The sequence below is a fragment of the Schistocerca serialis genome, chromosome 1 (genome assembly GCF_023864345.2).
Source record: "Schistocerca serialis cubense isolate TAMUIC-IGC-003099 chromosome 1, iqSchSeri2.2, whole genome shotgun sequence".
Taxonomy (NCBI): Eukaryota; Metazoa; Arthropoda; class Insecta; order Orthoptera; family Acrididae; genus Schistocerca; species Schistocerca serialis.
This window is the reverse complement of record NC_064638.1, coordinates 1,040,528,892-1,040,545,593: the sequence shown is the minus strand read 5'-3', so window position 1 is coordinate 1,040,545,593 and position 16,702 is coordinate 1,040,528,892. Positions and strand designations below refer to the sequence as shown.

General features: G+C 39.3%; 1 protein-coding gene across 3 annotated transcripts in view; it reads right to left on the bottom strand.

Moving 5' to 3' along the window:
• The window catches only part of LOC126414581 (parathyroid hormone/parathyroid hormone-related peptide receptor-like), a 776,049-nt gene that overhangs the window by 481,302 nt on the left and 278,045 nt on the right, over positions 1-16,702 (bottom strand). The window lies entirely within an intron of this gene.

The following is a 16,702-nucleotide window of genomic DNA, read 5'->3' as shown; positions in this document are numbered from 1 at the left end:
AAATAGGTAAGATGTTCTTGGGTGGCCAAAATACAGCCTTACGAAATCGTCCTGTAACATACAACCACCCTCTGTACTGCATGAAGAAGTAGAATTTTGCAGAGGTTTTTCAAAATTTTGTAAGTTACACAAAAAGAGAATGAGTGCAGTTGGAGAAAGGGAGAGAGTTGGATAGTTGGTCGGAGATTACCTGAACTTTCCTTACACTATAGAGGTACGTGGATCACTGTCTTAAACTTATAGCTGAAGACTACTCCAGCTACATAGCAGGTCTTTAGAGAGAGAACGCTTGCGGCAGTGACGCAGAGAACCAGCGGCCGCCTGACCTGCACCGTTTCCTTCAGAGAACGGCGGAAGTCCTGAAAGCGAGAGCCCCGGGCCGGACAGTGAAGACGCGCTTGAGAAAGGGCGACCGGAAAGTCCTCACAAAGAAAGGGCTTGTGGGGCGGATGTCGCCGGGGGCTGAGGCCGGCTGAAGACCGAGTGGGGCAGAGTGTGGGGGGCATGGGCGCCACGCGCCCCACTGCCGTGGAGGCTTTCATGTGTCGGGGGAGAGGGACCGATAGAAATCCCAGACACTGTGTGTCACATCATCATCTTCCGCCTCACTCCCTTCCCGCCTCTCGCCGAATCCCTTCCAATAAAAGTCGCCCTTTATATGTCACTGCTGTTGCGCCATTGAATCAGCGCGAACGAATTCCTAAGAGCTGCTAAACTGATACCAAATTGATTCTGACGTAGGCACTTACTGCTGCACCAGCAAACCTCCACTTCTTTAAAGAATCGTACTCAAATATCTAAAACAGCTTCAAATGTCTAATTACTTTACAAGTAAATTGAAGTGTCAAATATTTGACGTTTGGTGTGTAAGCGAGAAAAAAATTGTAAAGGTTCGAAATTATGTTTAAAGGCGGTAAGAGCTCTCATCATCAAATGCTCCATGAGCATTATCTGGGCAATTTGCGCTCCGTTTTTAGCAAAGACTAATTTTTCGCACATCTCAATATGTATCTTCTGAACTATTAGCCGTACATTGATATAATTTCGCAGCTACATTCAGTGGTATATATGGATACTGTCAGCAAAATGTACTGCAAATAGCATCGGTAGCAAAGAACTAATAAATTAAACCATCACGCCTGATGCTGAAATTGTACAGCATCAACAGTGAAAATATTGTGAGCCATAGACTTTTTTACATTCGTCATTTTGTGGCGAGTGACAGCTATAAAATGTTTCTCAAACATTTGAAATCCTGTATAAAGTCTGTTACAAGCCGCTTAGTGCTCTAGATGAATACAGTATGAGTAATTTGCGCACCATGAATTACGCTTCCTCTAGACATATACACAGTTTCTAACTGTAATACTTGATTTACTGTGATAGACCTTTAACTTAGATTATAGCTCTTAATGAGTAGATTATGACAACGTTTAAATTTTTAAATTCGCTCAGTATTCGTAGAGATTACTGAAAAATTTTTGTTTGTCCTGGAAGTCGTTAAATAGGAAATTTGCAACAGTAATTGGAAGACCGTTCCCCGATTTGGTGTCCGGACATTTGCCACGGCGGACATTTGCCACGATTTTACCTGCTCCGAACGGTTGGGTCCCTTGTGTCCCCCTCCTCCTGCTCCTCCTCCTCCTCCTCAATCTCCGCCAGACCCGCAGTAGAGGCACTTACTGAGCCCTTCCGTTGGTTTTCTTAACATAGGACCAGAATCTCTGTGGATTTTTCGCCACATTTCTAGAGAGAGTTTCGTTGTGGAAACTATTAAATGCATCTCGCATTGAAATCCGCACCAAATTTCGAGCCTCAGCAAAACTTCGCAAATCTTGGAGATTTTGCGCTCGTCTAAATTATACTTGCCTTTTTCGGTGCTCATTGCAGCAGCTTTCTGTCGTGTTTTGTGTACCATGGGGGATCAGTTCCGTCTGATATTAATTTATTTGGTATGAATCTCTCGAGTGCTGTTGATACTATTTCTTTGAACTTAAGCCACATATGGTTTTCACTTACATAGTTTCGAAGGATTGGAGACTGTCTCTTAGAAAGACGTCAATCGAATTTTTAGTTGCTTTTATAAATATATATATTTCGCGTTTAGTTTTGGTGAATTTCTTTGTTACGGAATTGAGCCTCGCAACGACTGTGTGTTCACTAATTCCTGTACCCGTCGTGATGCTCAGGATTATTTGTGGCTAAGAGGTCGAGTGTGTTTTCGTAACCATTTAAAATTTGAATGGCCTCGTGACTAATTGTTCAAAATAATTTTTATAAAAGCATTTAGAACAATTACGGAAGTCGTTTTCTATCTACAATAGGACTCTGAAAGTGTATTTTTGTCAACAAACGGAAGGTAGATTGAAGTCACTGCCAACTATAATTATATGAATAGCTTACCTATTTGTGATGAGGCCCATGTTTTCTTTAAACTGTTTAGCAACTGTTTCATCTGAGACCGGGGGTCGGTAAAAGGAGCCAATTATTAATTTATTTCCGTTGTCGAATATAACCTCTGCCCATACTAAGTCACAGGAACTACCTGCTTCAATGTCATTTGCGAGCTGGAACACACATTACATTATTTTTACTTAAGTTGTGCTTCATGTTTCTGTTGTAGTGGAGGTCATTACAATTACGGCTTTTCCATCCAAAACCTAGTATGCTTTCTTCAAATGTGTGTGAAATCTTATGGGACTTAACTGCTAAGGTCATCAGTCCCTAAGCTTACGCACTACTTAACCTAAATTATAGGATGCTTTCTCTGTGACCCTGTAAATACCAGAGCGAAACAATGTAGAACAACATCGTACGGTACAAGCATAGCATTCTGTATTACTTCATTTCCTTGTTTCTAACATTCTAAAATTGTACGTCGACATTAGATGACATGTCAATCATAGATGTTCTTATCTCTGATTATGAACGTACTTTCAGTCATGTTTTGAATGTTGTCCCGCTACACTTCATTAACTAATGTTTCGCCGCAAGGGATATCGTATTTTAGAGAGTAAATTAATATGGAGTATGTCGTTCTTCTGTTCAAACATTCGTATACCCATTTCTTCTTTCCTTATTGTCTTTTGGGCATGCAGTTGTAGTAATTAAAGTGGGCACAAATGAAGCTATCAAAAAGAAATTATTAGCGTACATTCGCATTCTGTTTACAGCGTTCCTTTAACGTACAGACAGAGGGATCTATATTTATACTTGGCAGAACTAATTACATACTGACATAATGATCGGAATTGCTTTCGTTTCCCAAAAGATATAAATATTTCGATTTCGGAAAAGAAGCTCTGTATTTCGCCAAGATGTCGAAGAAGAAGGTCCCTTACGTACTGGTTGTATCGAGTAAGATGTGGAGACGGTGGTTTGAAAGCGGACAGAAGAAGTACGAGGTAGGGTGTCCCTTACCTGAGGGATCGCTACCTGGCGAAGGGGCAAGTGTGGCAAATGTACGGCGTGGCAAATGTCCGGTGTGGCAAATGTCCGGCATTCCCCCGATTTTGCTGTAACGTAACATAGGGATGTGGACTGTGCAGTATAAATAAAGGACCAATTTTTGAAACCCCCGTAATTGTCTCTCATTGCATTGCTGCAGATTTAAATGTAGCTTAAAGGCACCTATAATCTTCCTCTGCAATCTGTGTTGATCCATTCTGGACATAGATCAGCGTCTGGTTAAATAATCATCAAGGAAAATCGCCAAAAAGCCGTACGTTTTGAGAATTTTTATTTTATTTTGACAACCAGTTTCTGCATTTCAGTATGCCTTCTTCAGGCCTCATATGCACTTCTTGTGCAGACACTCAGATAACACTGAATGCCTATACATGAAGTACACATAAATGAAGGAGACGACAGAAATTTGATAGGGGCTCGAGTATTAGAATCAGAACTTAAAATGTCTTTGGACGACTTAGATCAAAGAAGCCTCAGGGGGTGCACACACTGCATCGAAATTTTTAAATCATTGGGGGAAGTGCCAACAAAATGACTAATCACTTTGGTGATTACAATGTTGACTGGCAAATACCACCAGACTTTGGAAAAACATCATCACGCAATTACGAAGACTGAAAGAGCCGACAAGTGCTAGAACTATTGCTGAATCGGCTTAACAGCTCTTACATTCATGCTATTGACAAGAACAATATACAAAATCAAATGGCTCTGAGCACTATGGGACCGAACTTCTAAGGTCATCAGTCCCCTAGAACTTAGAACTACTTAAACCTAACTAACCTAAGGACATCACACACATCCATGCCCGAGGCAGGATTCGAACCTGGGACCGTAGCGGCCGCGCGGTTCCAGTCTGTAGCGCGTTTAACCGCTTGGCCACCACGGCAACAATATACAGAAGAATGGAAAAAGGAAACTGAAGGTGTGTTAGATGACGATCAGTTTGGCTCTGGGAAAGTTAAAGGCACCAAAAAGGCAATCCTGACGTTGAAGTTGATGGTGGAAGCAAGGCTAAAGAAAAATCAGGACACGTTTACAGGTTTTGTCCATCTGGAGAAACCATTTGACAGTGTAAAATGGCGCAAGATTTTCGAAATACTGAGGGAAACAGGGGTAAGCTTTTATAGAGATACGGGTCGTACACAACATGTACAACAGCCAAGAGGGAATAATAGTAGTGAAAGCCCCAGAATGAAGTTCTCAGATTAAAAAGGGTGTAAGGTAGGGATGTTGTCTTTCGTCCCTACCGTTCAATCTATACACTGACGAAGCAGTGAGAGAAATAAAAGAAATATTCAAGTGTGGGATTAAAAGTCAAGGTGAAAGAATATCAGTGATAAGATACGGTGGTGACATTGCTATCCTCAGTGTAAGAGCGGAAGAGTTACATGATTTGCTGAATAGAATGAGCTGTCTAATGAGTACAGAATATGGATTGACGGTAAACTAAGCAAAGATGACAGTAATGAGAAGTAGCAGAAATGAGAATAGCGAGAATCTTAACATCGGGACTGAGGGTCATGAGGTACATGAAGTTAAGGAATTCTGCTAGTTATGCAGCAAAATATACCATATGGAGGGAGCAAAGAGGAGTGGTGAAAATGGCATAGTGTAATAGTCTAATAGCATCAAAAATAGGTCGTAATTTGAAGAACAAATTTCTGAGAAAGTACGTTTGGAGCACAGATTTTTATGCTAGTGAAATATCGACTGTGGAAAAACCAGGAAAGAATCGAAGCATTTGAGACTTGGTGTTAAAAATGAATGATGCAAATTAGGTGGACTGATTCGGATTCGGTAAGCAACGTGGAGGTTCCCCGTAGAAATGACGAGGAAAGGAATATGCTGGAAACACTGACGAGAAAAACAGGATGATAGGTTATCTTTCATGACATGGTGGAATAACTTCGATGTTACTGGAGGAAGCTATAGGAGGTAAAAGCAATAGAGCAAGACAGAGATTGGAATACATCCAGCAAATAATTGAGAACGTAGGTTGCAGTTACTATTCTGAATAGGTTGACAGAGGAGAGAAACTCGTGGGGGGCCACATCTGTCAGAATGATTCTAAAACAACAGAAAAAAGTTTTACATAGCAGTTATCAAAATCTTTCGATAACGTAGGCTACTCCTCTCAGATTCTTCTACTAATTTCATGTTTCATTGTGAATTACCTGTGTTATCAATCATCAAGGCAACGAGAGCATAGTGGAGGAATGATGGTTCGCTATCTAAGTGTTAACAAAGCTGATTTGTATTATAATGGGAAGATATATAAGATCTTGGTACAGATCTTGTTGGAGACCTAGACAATTAGTCAGCTTTTCTACCTCCTCTCTTAACGAACTACAAGCTTCCAATCCGAAAGTGCGTAAAGAAATCTTCATTTCTATCTCTTCAGTCTTCCCGCTGGCTATATTTACTACCTCCTAGATCTAAACGTGAAAAATTTAAGTTCTGACGTTGTACAGTAACTTCTTTTTTACAGGCAATTGTTAATAGCGTACATATACTCGTACATGGAGAAATGCATGATACAATACTATCTTATAAGATTATTTATTTTCGAACATTTCACAATGGCAACATCATATTACAGAAATGTTTTAATATATGGAGGGTAACATGGTCATAGTCAAAGTGTATCAGGATGATACAGTTCCATCGTTTCGTTGTTTCCCCAAGACTCATGTACCTCAAGGTCTCCTCGAAAGGCGCGTGTCTGGGTTCGAATCCTGGGCCAGTACAAAAATAGCTGTTGGTAAAACTTTCGGGATGTGAGGTCGTGGTCCAAGAAAACTCTTCTTTTCCTGACGTTTCGTCCAGGCCTGCGCTGGACATCCTCAGAGGCGCTCCTTCGCTGAGTTGCCGACTGACCGGTCGGACGTCCGAGAGCGTCATATATACTGTAGAAAAGGGGGCTTGGTCAAAGTAACATGTGACGAGCAGAGATAATCCTTGTCAAAGATAAAACTTAACTATCAATTGCCGTCTTGTCAAAGATAAAATTGTCTAGCGGTTCAGCAGAGCTAATGTCCACATGTCGCTAAGTTACATTGTCTCCTCTTTCCTATTAAAATTATCCTGATGCTTATCAATTTGAATGGTTCCTCCACATAGTCGTGGATAATAATTTAACGTTGTACATAAAATTTGTGTTTCAGAAAACTTCATTTCGTGGTTTCCTGACTGAAGAGCATGCTCCGCTACAGCTGATTTCTCTATTTTTCCCAGTCGGCAAAGACTTTTGTGCTCTTTTAGCCGTGTAATTACGCTCTTCTTGGCAGTTCCAATATAAACTTTACCACACGTACACGCCCAATTTCGTGTACACCACATGTCGGCAGAGGAGGGCATTTATCCTTGACAGATCGGAGTAATTGACTTATTTTCTTTTTTCGTCTAAAGACCAGTCTGATGTCATGTTCCTGTAAAATCTTATCGATCTGATCCGTTGCTTTTTTAATAAAAGGGAGGGACACTATATTTCTCCGTCGTTGCGTTTCATCCTTGTCCTTCGGTCTTCTGTTCCTTGATTTCAAAAATCTCTTTACCTCTTTTTCTCCAAGCCCCGCTTACGATGTTTTATTTCAGCGCTGGACCACGACCTCACATCTCAAAAGGTTTACCAGCAGCTACGTCATCCGGTCGTGGAAGCCTTCATTCTATAACCAGTACAAAAATATTCATCATGTCATTAAAAGCTGCACCTTGAGCTACCAAACCATACGTGACAAAGAATTATGATTTTTTTAATGTCACTTCGTGCAATCTCAACAATAACATAGATGCGTCTTTCAACTCCCTGTCAGACACAATTTCGTAATGTCACTTCAGGTTCTAATATGTCACTCCTAGCTACTCGTGGTAATGAATTCACTGTTTAACGTCTGTTTGTGTGTTATCAACAGCAAAGATTCATGCAGTGCTCGACTCTCAGTCAGCAGAGAACTTTTCGTGACGTTATTCCCAGTTCAGACATGCGCACATCTCACCACTGGTGAAACAGAAGTATATTATACGTCTGTTTGTGCCTAGAAAATGACATCAGTAGGTGCCGGGTTTGAATCCCAGTAGAGCAAAAATTTTCGTCTCGTTATTTCAGTTTCAGTCATCTCACTACAACTGAAAAAGATCTGATGTCTAATGTTGGACTGTGCTTAATTTACAGTTCGATTATGTGATGGGTTCGAATCCCAGTCTTGCCCGAACCTCACGTCATGTTACTTCAAGTTCAAACATGTGCAGAGTTTGTTACCACTGACTGAAACCATGTTGAAAAGCTTGTGTTGTTAGTTAACAGGGATAATAGTTGCTACATAGGAGTAGTGTATCATAGTCCAGTAAGAAAAAAATTATAGCCATGTAGTTTCAAGTCGAGACTTGCTGCTTTAAATGTTATTTATTATAATAAATTTGGGTACACAAGCGTTAAACTCTGTGTCATCTCTAATAATGTCTTCCTGATGCTTGCATTAGCGCATTTGCATCTAGACTGATACCCTTACAGAGCAATGATCTCTAGTGGTGTCCTGTAAAACCCATTTTGTACAGTCAATCGACTTAACCGAAATTAGATTAGAGTATCTTCAAGAAAGCTGGATTATGTGAGCTGAATACAAGTCAGGCCAAACCCTATTCAGATCGTTCGGATACTTTTGAGTATGTTAATATTAATATACTGACGAAAATTTAAGGAAGAAAGCTACTTTTGTCGACATTTCACTGCCGAGTTACATATTTCGATGAAACTTGGACAATACATAGAAAAATAGCCACTATAGTTTAGAACAGTAGATAACTGAAAGAAATACGGTATGCGACGAACAGAAATAACACATCCACTCAAAAACAATAACTACTGAGAAATCATGGTGATTCAAGACGTTCGTCTAGTCATTACAGACGGCGAGACAAGATTCTTAAGAAGGCGCGTGATCAGCACAATGTATTCTATGAAATGTAACTCCATGCTGGCAACAATGTTGATAAGGAGTTCCTGTCACAGGGCTTTCCATCCCTCAACCAGCGCGGTCGACAACTGCTGGAGGTCGCTAATGCATGAGGATGTGCTGCAGTGCTTCTCCCCAACGAACCCCATTCTTGCTCTATGAGAGTTTAGTCAAGTGAAAGCGCAGTCCATTTGCCGAATATCGTCTCGTTCCAAGTGCTGCTCCACCTATGCTGTTCCATGTAATCGTACGTTGTCTTTCACAAAAATGTATGGTCCAGGCTTTATCGAGTGTAATCGAACTGTTTTACTTGACAGTGTTACCATGCGAAAGTTAAGCTTAGTATTCCAGTGTACATCAACTTTTTAATTAATAAATTATAATTAATTCGATATCTATTGAAATGTACCATTTTACTTACAACTGACTGCCTGTAATGAGGCATTTGCCACTGCACGTCGTCCGCAATTGCTCCAATATTCTCTAATGTGTCCTATGCGTATCACTACCAGCCGTATTGGACGTAATTTATTCGAGTCATCATACAAAACCTATTATATCTCCACAAACGGAATGAGTACCAGTTCTTCTCTTTTTTTTAATACATGTCAGTATAACTTGACTTATAAAGTTATCAGAGTACCAAATCTGCGTATGAATTTCATTCACATATTGCATAGCCACATGCGTAAATACATTTGATGTGGTTAATGTTATATATCTCGGATAAAAGCAAGGGAAGGTATGCTATTTTAGGAAATACATATTCGGAATTCAGCTTTAACTACTCTGTGTATTTAGGTTAGGAACTAGGAGATTCCGTTCTACAAATGTCTTAAAAAAATGGTTCAAATGGCTCTGAGCACTATGGGACTCAACTGCTGAGGTCATTAGTCCCCTAGAACTTAGAACTAGTTAAACCTAACAAACCTAAGGACATCACACACATCCATGCCCGAGGCAGGATTCGAACCTGCGACCGTAGCGGTCTCGCGGTTCCAGACTGCAGCGCCAGAACCGCGCGGCCACTTCGGCCGGCACAAATGTCTTAGAAATGGTAAGATTGAAGTGATAAAGTACCCTGACAGGGTAATACAGAAGTTATAGACTCATAACATTCGTGATGTTGAAACACGTATGTTGTGTGGCGGCGATGGCGAGGCATTGCAGAGTCTCTGACCAGAGAGCTATTTGTCATTCCTAGTCTGCGCTTGACCGCGCGAGTGTTGTGGGTACTCTGTCGGTAGCAGTAGGCCAGTGCAGTCTGTGGGCAGTCTGTTAGCACTAGTAGTCGAGTACGGTCGCGAGCGGGACGCTGTCGCAGGCGTCGACATGGGTCTCTGGTCAAGATGCTGAATGAGGTATATTGTTAATTAAGGTAACCAAGCTGCATTGCGCACATCAGATAATGTAAAGTTTATTCATTGTAATTAATTTTCAACAACTGCCCCAATAATAATTTTGATTTCAAAGCAATTTTTTTAACAAAAGAACTATTTAATTGAACGAACGATTTCCTTCCATTTCCTTTAAAGAAAAGTTTCAGTTAAATTAAAAAAAAAAATATTACTTGCGATGCATTTCCTCCAAGCCGTGGCCAACAATAAGAGCAGAAATTTGACATGCAGTTTCAATGAGGTAAGAAATTAATTCTGATTTTTTGCACAGGGCCAAAGACCGACATTTCGGCCTAATTTAGTTTTCATTGTCAATGAAGTTTCATTAGCATTGACTCTTTTATTATTTTTGTGGGAGCTTACATCTTGAGTCAGATTGCGATTTTTCACATTTAATTGTCTTTGTCCGTAGATTTCATTGCAGGGAGGTTACGCTTGGCTCCCATTTATTATTTATTAAGTCTTTAAAATTTCGGTGGGGAGGTTACACTTGGCGACACCCAGTCCAGGATCGTATTTCGTTGAGAATCTTTTGAAAAACAGTCAGATATCTGCTCTTATTTGCTGAGATGTAATTAGGATTTGGCGCAACGCTTTTACTAATCTTGTGACTTTCTTTCTACAGGTCAACGGCAATTCGTTGCTCTGTTGTATTTGTGTGTTGTTTTTGCATTGTGCTTATTTGTTTTGTGAATAATTGTGACTATTGTAAAAATGCCGCGAAAGACTGTGAATAGTGTATCGCGAGGTATTATGAATGAAATTACCGACTCAAACAACTTTACCGATAGGACTTGTGACACGCAGTGTAATGATGACAATCCTGCGTTCACTGACAATCAGTGCATTCCAACCAATAACGATGACGTTTACCTTAATAATGAACAAACGAACTCAATTGTCTCTTCTGTTAATTTGACGACAATTGATGACGCGGGGAGCTCTATTGTAATGAGCGCTGCCCAGCTTAACACACCCGTTTTAGAAAATTCAAATAATGTACAGACAAATTTTTCTAGTGAAAATGAACAGTGTACTGAAAGTACGACGGATCTATTTAATTCCGAAATAGTGTCTGACAGTGTACATCCGACTGATAAAACTTTTTGTAAATTACAGAATGATCAAATGGTCACACAAATCGAGACAATTCCAGATCCACCATTAATTAGCACAGAGAAAAGAAATGCTAAATTTGGCTGGGATCAAATTATGGCACTATTGCTGCAACGAGTTAACCAAATTATTGAAAAACAAAACAACCAGAGTGAAGATAACAAACAATTGAAAGAAAAACAAGACAAACTTAGTGAACAGGTCAAACAAGATAACGAAAAACTCAAACAACACTTAAATGAAAAATTAGACAACAATTCCAGGCAGCTTAATGAAAAATTAGACGACAATTCCAGACAGCTTAGTGAACAAATTAGAGCCGTTGCCGCGCAGTGTCATGACACTAAGGAACAGTTAAGCGAGGAAATTGAGGCTTGTTCAAGAAAAAGTAGCGAAGAAATTAGATCTGTTGCACAAGAATTAAGGGAAATGCAAACAGCTACAACAGAAACACTTACAAACGAAATTAGCGGAGTCGCTAAACAATGCTCTGAAAAGGCTACACAATTACGCGACGAGTTTAAAGCAATGACAGCAGAACTTTCGCGCACAATGGATGAAAAGATTGACGCGAAATTCGACCAACAGAACTCTCAAATTAACGAACGTCTTAGTCTTCACATACAAAACAGTGATACGCGTTTCCGTAAATTTATTCAGGATCAAAATAAAGTGAAACGTCAAGTAATGGAAACAATCACTACACAGAGGCAGGAAGACAAACGTAAAATGTTTGCAAAAGCAAAAACATACGTAGACAACAATATTACTACAGTGTCCGACAAAATTAATACTATCGAACAGTTGAACGCGGAATTACGTGATGAAATTTCTGATCTTAAATCAAAAACAGATACACACGCAGTAGATATTCAAACAGTGACAGACAGATTCGAACAATTACAACTAACACAGGATTGCGATGTCATCAAAGCTGATGTTAAAAAACTGAACGAAACTACACGTAAGTTGCAAAAACAGATTAATACGTCTGATTCTAAAACCGATGATCAGGTAAAAATACTGACTGAAAAATGTGATGAACTGGCCAGTCGTATTGACGTTATTGAAACTAATAATGATAACAAATCAGACGATACTTCACCGGTTTCATTTAACCAAACACCTGAATTTCAAAATTTACAGCAGACAATTAATGAGATCGATTCGTCTAATAACACGTTGCGTAGAAAATTGTCAAGTTTACAGCAAGAGGTAGCAGAGATAAAAAATATTTCAGTTAATAACACATCACAGCAGTCGCCACTTTTCGAACATTTGTCAGATTCACGCAGCGCGTATAATTTGGGTAATCTACAGAGAGTACGGGACTTTGATTCCGAACAACCACAGTTCAACAAATTCTCTTACAATCCTGAACCTGTTCCATCACACAGAGACGATAATTTCGATTACAAACATTTTCTGTCAGTAATAAAATTTAAAGTGTTTAAGAATGACAGAACACTGATTCACCCACTAGATTGGATTCAACAATTTAGCTTTGCTTTTCCACCGACTTGGCCTGTTACGCATAAACTTGAATTTATTTGCAGCTTTTTGGAAGTCGAACCAGCAACTCGTATGAGACCGATCGCGAGGCAATGGTACTCAGTAGAGGAATTTCAGAATGCTTTTCTGTCTGCGTATTGGTCGAAAACGACACAGCGCGGAATTAAAGATCAGTTAATTAGTCTGCCGAATTACGAGAACTCAAATTTTCCCAGTGTGACGCAATTTTTTGAGCACATGGTGCAACAAAACCAATACCTGAGTGAACCATATAGTGAATCTGCACTGATACAATTATGCATTTCTAAATTACCACGGTCATTAAGAGTGTCACTTCTAACGGGTCAACAAAAGGAAAATATTTCAGCATTCAGAGATCTGTTACAGCTCTTGGAAGTACAACAATCTGATTATTCTTTTGTAAACAAAAATTTTTCATATAATAACGAAGGCCAACAAACCTACAGTAATTACAATCAGTCACGTAATTTTAATAGTAAAAGTAACAGTCGCTTTAGGAACGACAACTCCCAAAGCTTTAATAACAGACAAAATTCTAATTATCAATATCGTGAAAATTTTCAGCAACAGGAACCACACTTTAGTAACAATAGAGGTGTTTCACAACAACAACATCAAAACCAGCCGGTTAGCATACCTAACCAACAATGTAATGCACAAGGTCAACCAGGCTTTAATGTTCCGCCGCGTGCACGTATAGTCCCAGATCCAACAAATAGTAACGCATAGCAGCAAGGAAACAACTATGTACAGAGAAGACAGTATTTCAATTCCTATCGCAATGCACCGTATAGGAATGACTATCACGACAGACGTAGAAACGATGAGCACAATTATCAGCATACATATAATAACAGTCGGTCTTACCAACAGCAAAATCATTCGCAAGAACATATTCTCATGAATGAACCCGACAGTAGGTACCATCCAGAACGTAATACGTCTGGAAGAAGTAATAGAACTGTTCAAATAGTAGAAATGCCACAACATCCTCCTGATAATAATTACACGTCAGATAGAATCTGACTAGATACTGTACAAGCCGCATCTTCCAGTAATACATGCACTACTTTAGACACACAGAATGTTATTCACGAAAATGTTATTACTTTTGACGACATCCGAGACACTCTTTTGCAGGAAAGACCATTTGTTCAAAAAATCATTTCACATCCTGTCATCGAAGTTAAAATTGGTTCATCGAAATTTTCAGCAGTAATCGATTCCGGATCACCTATGTCAGTAATAAATGAAGAAACTTTCGACGAGTGCAACAAAGAGAATACTTATCCCACATTACCTTTAGGCAAGACGAAAGTAAAAGGAGCAGTATCGAGTAAAGGAGTAGACGTTAAATTACAGACCCATTTATCATTTTGTATTGGAGGTCATACTTTCCACTCAAATTTTTGGATTGTTCCTTTATTGACAACAGACGTTATTTTAGGTACTAATTTTCTCGTACAACAGGACGCAGTGGTTGATTTTCAAAATTCTTATTTAATGTTAAAGGATGAAAATGTACAATTGGCTTTAGAATTTCAGCACTGATTATCTGCGGAAGAGCAAACAATTAACCGCACAGAGGTCATTTCCGTATCTCGTAACATAGACTGTAATCCCACATTGTTCACGGATACGTACGTACATAACTATAATACTCCAGACGAAGCTGATTACGACGTAATGCAAATGATTTCTGATAAAGTTAAAGAGAGCAGTGCAAATACAGACGACGAACGCACGCAGTTACACAAAATTCTTTTACAGCAAGCTCCAGTTTTTGACAATGTTCCTGGTACTATGTCCGGCTTTATGTATGAATTTCAAGTCAAACAGCACGACACATTTAAAGCTAAGCATTATCCTATTCCATATATTCATAGAGAACAAGTTCAAAAAGAGTTGCAGGATATGCTTGACCAAGGAATTATAGAACCGGCAGTTAGTCCGTACATAAACCCGCTACATATTGTTAAGAAAAAGATGGCTCACTTCGCCTTGTACTTGATTCACGTCACATTAATGACATTATTATTAATGAAACAGATCGACCACAGACACTAGAGGAACTTCTACAGAAATTTCATGGTACGGCTATTTATTCTACACTAGATTTGAAATCGGGATTTTGGCAAATACAGCTTCATCCGAATTGCAGAAAGTACACAGCTTTTCTTTGTTTTGGCGACTGTTATCAATTTTGCAAATTACCATTCGGCTTAACTATTTCTTCAGCAGCTTTTATTCGCGGTTTGAACACAATACTTCCGACAGAACTTAATGACAGAATTACGACGTACGTAGACGATATTCTTATTGCAGAAGCTAACTGGGCTGAACACAATATGATTTTAGAACGACTGTTACAAATTTTTCATGCACAAGGACTCACCGTTAACCTCAGTAAATCGCACTTTGGCAAAACTTCTATAAAATTTGTTGGACACGTAATTTCAGCAGAAGGTATTGCACCTGATCCGGAAAAACTTCAAGCTCTACGTGACATTACTGTTCCTACGACGAAGAAACAACTACGCAGTTTTTTGGGGTTAATTAACTTTTTTCGTAAATTTATTCATCACTCTGCTTTAGACACACCTAGATTATGCCAATTGACAGGCAAAAACAGTATTTGGTCTTGGGATAAGCAAGCACATTCTGAATTCATGAACCTGAAACATGCTCTGTTGAATGCACCACTTTTATCGCACCCAGACCTTACCAGAAATTTTTCCATTTCCACCGACAGTTCCAACACCGCTTTAGGCGTACACATTTTCCAGGAAATTGAAGAAGATGGTTCAACAGTAATTAAAAACATCGCATTTGCAAGCCGCATTCTGTCACCTGCTGAGCGAAATTATTCTGTTACAGAACTTGAAACATTATGTGATGTTTGAGCTTTTACGAGATTTCAGCACTTTCTTTATGGCAGACACACCACCGTTTACACAGACCACAGAGCGATACTATTTTTACTTTCGGCTAAATTCACTCACGACAGATTAAGCAGATGGAAACTTTATTTACAAGAATTTAATTTTACAATAGTTCACATTCCCGGCACACAAAATGTTATAGCAGACGCACTATCCCGTTCTCTCAGCAACAATCAGCATGACATCGCAACCAACTTCTGCAAAGCAAATTTCAGTGTCATTTACATTCAGCAAGTTGCATTTGAAAATTTTATTTCGTCGTCATTACAGGATATAGCACAAGAGCAAAATAAAGACAACGTGTGGAAAGAAATTAAACACCTCTGGCAAGATAAGAATAATGTTACGATTAGGAACCACTACATTGTACGCAATGACATTCTGTTTCGCCGCTCTCATCCAGACAGCAACAATTGGTTATTATGCGTTCCTGACGAACTGGTTAACAAATTAATCTGGTACACTCATTTAAGTTACGCACATTACGGAGCAAGAAAATGTTTTCTTATACTGAGACAGAACTGTTATTTTACCAACATGGAGAAACGTATACGACGAGTTTTAGCATCATGTAAAATTTGCCAGAAAGCTAAGTCAGACACCACTTCACATATTCCTCCTTTATATCCCATTGTACCTGTTAAATTAAGACACATGGCCGCTGTAGACATTTTTGGTCCGATTCCGAGGACTAATAGAGGCTTTTGCTACATCTTTGTCGCTGTTGAACTCACTTCAAAATTTGTTACTTTCACTCCGTTACGCAAAGCTACAGCTAAAACTGTTTCGAAAGCATTTGTTATACATTTTCTATCTCATGTAGGGCATGTGTTGAAAGTAATTTCTGACAATGGATCACAATTTCGTTCTGCTACATGGACACGTGTGTTACGAGCTAGAAACATTTCTCCGATCTATATATCTAAGTATCATGCTTCTTCGAACCCTTGTGAAAGATTAATGAAAGAAATTGGTAAGCTGTGTAGAATATACTGCCACAAAAGACATATTGATTGGGACACACACATATTCTCATTCCAAGATGTAATTAATTCGATTCCAAATGAATCCACTATGCTATCTCCATCTGTTATACTGAAAAATGTTGAACCACCAAACAAAATCACAGAATTAGTAAACTTCCCTACAAGTCGTCGCCTACGACACCATGAAATAATTAACATTGCACTGAACAACATCAAACGTGCCGCAGAGCGCCGGAGAAGACAGCAAAAACAGTTTTGTACACGCCGAGACTTTCACGTTGGACAGAAGATATTAGTACGTACAC